The sequence below is a fragment of the Hevea brasiliensis genome, chromosome 9 (genome assembly GCF_030052815.1).
Source record: "Hevea brasiliensis isolate MT/VB/25A 57/8 chromosome 9, ASM3005281v1, whole genome shotgun sequence".
Classification (NCBI taxonomy): Eukaryota; Viridiplantae; Streptophyta; class Magnoliopsida; order Malpighiales; family Euphorbiaceae; genus Hevea; species Hevea brasiliensis.
Window position 1 is genome coordinate 41,705,191 of NC_079501.1, and position 6,287 is coordinate 41,711,477.

The following is a 6,287-nucleotide window of genomic DNA, read 5'->3' on the forward strand; positions in this document are numbered from 1 at the left end:
GTGTGGTTCTAGGCATCCTAGCTGTCCGGACAACACTGGTCACTGGAGCAGCAGAACGCACTACCGAACTTAGAGGTGTTACAATTCTCCCCCCCTTAAATAAATTTCGTCCACGAAATTTTACCCAGTAGTCATCTTACAATACTCATACGTTTATTTTCTCCTTTCTATATGATCGTATAATTTTCTTTTCCTCAAATTTGTATAAGTCTTTTAACAATTTAATACAATGTTTGATTTGTTTGGATAACACCAATCTCCTCTTACTATTATGTTGTCTAATATTTCAGTTCACGTTGCTTCCTGAATGACCCTTGAGGTCATGTTAGAATCATTCATCAGTCATTGGTCCTCTGACCATTCTAATCCATAGTCTTCCTCACATTCGTAATATTTCTTTGTTACATATGAATCAACTGTTCAAATCTCTACTTCCGTAACTCTTTTTATCTGTCAATGTTCTATAACTTACTTCCTTTTGTACTGAACTATAACCTTTCGATATTTTAACTTTTGAGTTTTAGATCCCTAAGTAGGATTTTCAAACTTATTTCTAACAATTAAATTCTGTCATGGCATAACTATACCAAAACAGATGCCGTTGGCAACTATTCTTATCTAGGTGTACTATCGGGTAGTACGTAGCTCTACACAATAATCTCAAGTCGATCAGAATCTGCAACACGGTATAAACATCAAGAACATTGCATAGTTACGACGATACATCCCAATAGATCAAACTTTCTTATCTTTTATTCTTTTTGAATTCAATGATATTCGAATCTTATTCTGATTACAATATCCATTAGCAATTTCTAACAGTAACCTCCTTGCCCTCATTTAGAGCAATTCCATTACGCATCTTACATTTACGCCCTCTTGCCTTACATTAAGTAGGCTCGCCAATTAGCTTATAATTTTATGGTGTGTCAAGAAATACTTTTCACGATAAACTCTTCCAAAACTAATTTCACTTGTTATCACAATCCTTATCCTAAAGGACTAGTCACTAATGCATCAAAATTTATTTCCACGACCTCTGTACAATAATACAAGGAGATTTCCTCCGTTAGTGCATATTTATAATGTAATGTACTGTATGTATCAAACATTTGAGCAAATTGTAGTTACCGACAAAAGATTTCAAATTCAGTTCAAATTCACTTTAAAACCATTGCTCGATACCACTAAAACATGTCACACCCTACCCTCTGTAAGGCATAACATGATCCCAGTAGTATACCTAATGAATTACCAACTCCGCTTCATCGATAATCCATTAAATACACTACAAGGGATTTTAAAACTTTTCTTACTTCTTTTTGTGGTGAGCACTATTTACAGTGTGTGAAAGACTTTGGTGAATCAAGTGAAACAACTAACTCATTTGATTTATTTGGAATATCTCAAAAATTTTGGCAAGGTGCCATTTGTATTTTGGACAAACAGTTCTTGTAAAATCAAAAACACTTCAATATATTTTCAAATCTCAACTCCAACATTTTTATCAACACAACACATTTCTCAAGTCAAATCCACAGTAATTTTCAAAGACTAAGATACAAAGATATAACACAATTTTTACAAGAAAAATAAATCCTAATTATTTTAAAACTTTATCAGACAACTTAAATTTACAATCGCTCAAAACCAAGAACAAAATATACATACAGTGAATATACATTACAAGATAAAATGCCACATGTGGTATACTCACTATACCCAAAAATCTCTCATCATGATACTAGCCTAGCTTAGCTCGCCTCTGTCTGCTCTCTACTGCGACAAGAATAAAGCTATCACGAGACAATGTCTCAGCAGTGCACAACATTTACCAAATACAAATTTTAAATCATAATTCATAAATCATATCAATAGTGGATACTTAAAACCATAGTTAAATTCAAGACAATAAATGTCAACAAGAATTTAAACTCCATTTGTTAATATCACAAAAATTTTCAATAAGTCAGATCATGGTTGAATTCAATAGACATTATATGTCAATAAGAGTTTAAATCAATTTCACAATCTCACAATACATAATAACACAATTCGATCAAATAACTGAAGAATACAGTGTTGCCAATCTATAACACAATTTAGGCCATGACACAATTTTTCTATATATGCCGTGTTGTATACCACGACAAGACATGCTCACCCCAATAATCGAAATCAATGAGGGAGGAAGCTAGCTATATAATGAGAACTCATCCATACTCACCTCAGACTGGGAAGTCAAAGAGGGAGGAACATAATCATACTCACCCCAGACTAATAAGTCAAAGAGGAAGGAATAATCACACTCACCCTATTAATGGAGGAGGAACATATTATCAGTGTCATGCCAATTGTGAGTCAAAACAATTCCAAACATTTTATTCAAATGATCCGTAAGAATCCAATAAATTTCCAAAGTTATAATTTCATTCACAAAATGGCAACACAATTCGTAATTCACTTCAATTTCCACAATAACCATTTACGTTGCTTTTCAATCAATAAGTATCCATCAAATACCATTCAAACAATTTTTCACAGTTTCAAACCATTCACAATGTTTTTCAATCAATAAGTGTCCACCAAACACATTTCCACAATTTAAAACAATAATATACAAATAGTCATAATTTATTTCAATTGAAAAATTCAAAAGAAATAGCCGTTGTGCACAAACCTCTGATATTTGTCTCCTGGTCTTGACTCAGTATTTCTTTCCCTTTTGCTGAGTCCTTGTTAACTGAGAAACACAATTTGAAGTGTTTCAGTGCTAAATTAAACTGTCTCTATCGATGGTGTTTGGTAAATAATGCACTGAACTCAATTATTCACTTAGTCACCTAATATACCGACCCTCATTGCGTTTTAGGTAAATTAGGTTTTAGTGTCGTTAATATGTCACATTCGATAAGGTTTTAGATTTGGTATGTTTTACCAAAGTCACTTCCTTGCTTAGTGCATTTTAATGCAAATTGCTGGATTCCGGAACACTAGTTTGACCTAACCGGACGATCTAGTTCCCTCGGTTTTCGGGTCTCGGTCGAAACTACAAACTTGTAGATCTAGGTCTTATTGCACGCGGGGCAAAATTTCAGGTCAATCCGAGTTAAGTAGACCAAGTTATGGTCATTATACTATTGCTGGTCAAATGGTACCATTTTAGGTCAATTTTAGGTCAATTTGGTCAACTCTGGTTCGGCCAGTTTTTGGACCCGAACTTGTGCAAGCTTTTTGACTTGCTTATGTTCATTTCTGGGCTTTGGTGTCTTCATAAGACTTGTAGGTATGGGTCTTAACTATTCATGGTTAAAATTTCAGGTCAATTGGACCTGTTTTGAGTGAGTTATGGCCTAAATACTCACTGCTGCCCAAATGGTCAGTTTTTAGGTCTCAAGTGTACCTAATCCGAATTGGTCATTTTTCACATCAACTTGCAAGCAGAATTTTGGTATGGTTTCTCAATGAAAGTTGGCACATTTTGTGCCTAGTTTCACCTCAAATTGGTCTCATACCAATTGAGGTTACACATTTCAGGTTATGGGCTAAAATGTACACTGCCCTCAATATGTATTTCACACCCCACTTCAAACACACATATACCTTGCAATTTGGTTCACTTCCCTACCAATCTGTTTTGGTGCATTAACCACAGTATAATCTACTTTACATTAACATTATTTTGGGCAGATTACCATTTTTAATGAAGCCACTTAGGTGATTGGAGGTGAAATGAAGGTGGTTAATGGAGCTTTTTCAATTTATGCCATGGAGGTTTTTGGAGAATTTAATACTGACATGTCAATTCCCTAGCTTGAAGATGAAATTGCATATTGTATAATGGGTGTACTACTGCCCCTTTAGTCCTTAATTAATTCCCTAGTGGTCCACTCACCACATTTAAATCATATTATAAGCTTAAAGTGCTAATTACACAATTTTCACTCAACTTTTGGTTATTTGCATTAGGTACCACTAAACTAATTTTTCATTTTATTTTCTAAGTGTAATATTATTTATTTTTAATGGACATTTAGGTCAAAAGACACTTCGGGATGTCAATTGACCATAATGCCCCTGTTCGGGTGGCTTTCCCGATTTTTCTGATACACGGTTTTGTCTGTTTATCGATTTCTCACTTTTCTTTGTACTAATTATTTAATTTTTCTTTGATCTTTCTAATGATATTTATTCTTCAATAAGGTTCTATTTATGTCCTAAAATGTTTTCCGTGGTTCCCCGATCCGAGTACTACCAACGGTCCACGCCGTGATTCTCCAAAGGCGTCACCCATCGTTAGGTTTCCCTGCTCGTTTAACTTGATCACATTTCTTTGCAATCATTTTTCCTTTGTTTTTCTTGTACTTTCTTTTCTTTTATTTCATTATTTTATGTCTCCTCACTCTCATTGAAGTGTGGTTCTAGGCATCCTAGCTGTCCGGACAACACTGGTCACTGGAGCAGCAGAACGCACTACCGAACTTAGGGGTGTTACAATGAGATTGTCATGGGCCTCAGTTCTCTGATCTCCAACTTTTTGTATATTGATAGAGGCATTAAACTCACGCTTGCCCCAAGATCATAGAGGGCCTTGTCTATTTTCTTATTGCCAATGAGGCAGGGTATGGAGAAGCTTCCTAGATCTTTCAACTTTAGAGGTAGTTTATTTTGCAGTATGGCACTGCATTCCTCTATTAGAGCTACTATCCCAAAGTCTTCCAGCTTTCTTTTCTTTGACAGAATTTCCTTAAGAAATTTGGCATAGGATGGCATCTGAGAGGTTGCTTCAGTGAAGGGGATGTTGATATAAAGTTTCTATAAAACTTCTAAAACTGCTTGTCCAATTTGGCTTTCTGAAATCTCCTAGGAAAAGGTAGGGGAGGCTGGTATGGCTCTGATAACTTCTTTTTCTTCCCTGCTTCCTCTTCTTGATCTTTCTTGACTTCTCCCTCCTTTTTCTCTGCTTGGCATTCAGATTTTTCTAAGGTCTCATATGTTAGTTCTTTCTCTGATTGTACTAGAGTTCTCCCACTCCTCAATGTAACTGCCTTACAATGCTCCCTTGGGTTCATCTCCGATTGATTAGGCAATTTACGAGCAGCCTTACTTGAAGAACTTTCTTGCTGAGCAATTTGATTCTCTAGCATCTTGTTATGGGTAGCAAGTTGGTCCATTCTAGAAGTTAGCTATTTAATCAATTCATTCTGTTGTTATTGAGCTGCTAGGAACCCTTCCATCATGGATTCCATGGTCATCTTCAGTTCAGGTTATTGAGGTTGAGGAGGCAGTGGTGGCTATGCAAAGTTTTGGCCTCTGTTCTGAAATCCAAGGGGTGCTGGCAGTTTGTACCCCCGTTGCTTATTTATTGGCTAGTTTTGCTAATTGGACCATGAGAAATTTGGGTGGTTTCTCCATCCATGGTTATAAGAGTTTCAATATGGATTGTTGGACTGCCTCTGGTTGAAGTTTCCTCCATTATTCACATACTTCATTTGTTCTGTGGAGGGTTCATTGAAGCTGTTATATTCTGAACTCATGTACCCTCCTCCATAGCTGTCCTCATGTTGACTATTTGTACCAACTGCATTGGCTTGCATTCTATCAAGTCTCTTTGTGAGCTGATCAAATTGAGCATTTATCATGCTTAGGGTGTCTACTTCCAGGACCCCTGCTGTTCTCCTTGCATTTCCTCTTTCATTTGACCACTCATAATTATGGTATGGAACCCTCTCTAGAAGTTTAAGTGCTTGTGTCACTGTTTTCTCCATTAAGTCACCTTCTGCAGCTGAATCAATTGTGCTCCTTGCAGAAGGTAGTAACCCATTATAGAAATTTTGCACTAATAACCAATCCTCAATGCCATGGTGTGGAAATTCCTTCTACAGATCTTTATATCTTTCCCATGCATCATAGAGTGATTCACCTTCCTCTTGTCTGAAGGTGTTGAGCTCAAGTCTCAGTCTTGCAGTCTTTGCAAGTGGAAAATACCTTGTTAGAAAAGCTTGTGAGAGGTTTTCCCAAGTAGTGAACATTCCTGCTGGTTGAGAAAGTAACCACTTCCTTTCTCTGTCTCGATGGAAGAATGGGAATGCTCTGAGTCTTATGGCTTTATCAGACACTCCATTCATCTTAAATATGTCACAAAGGGCAAGAAAGCACTGGAGGTGATAATGTGGATCTTCTATTGGTGAACCTGCAAACTGGGTTTGGCGAATCATTTGAAGCCATGCAAGTTTTAATTCAAAGTTGTTGGCTTCCACTGTGGGTCTAGTGACACTGGGCTGAAA

At 36.5% G+C, this 6,287-nt stretch overlaps 1 non-coding gene across 1 annotated transcript; it reads left to right on the forward strand.

Moving 5' to 3' along the window:
• The first annotated feature begins 5,856 nt into the window (after positions 1-5,856).
• LOC131183504 (small nucleolar RNA R71) lies at positions 5,857-5,963 on the forward strand. Its single transcript, XR_009151556.1, has one exon. It is a non-coding gene; the product is annotated as a small nucleolar RNA R71 (small nucleolar RNA).
• The last annotated feature ends 324 nt before the right edge of the window (positions 5,964-6,287 follow it).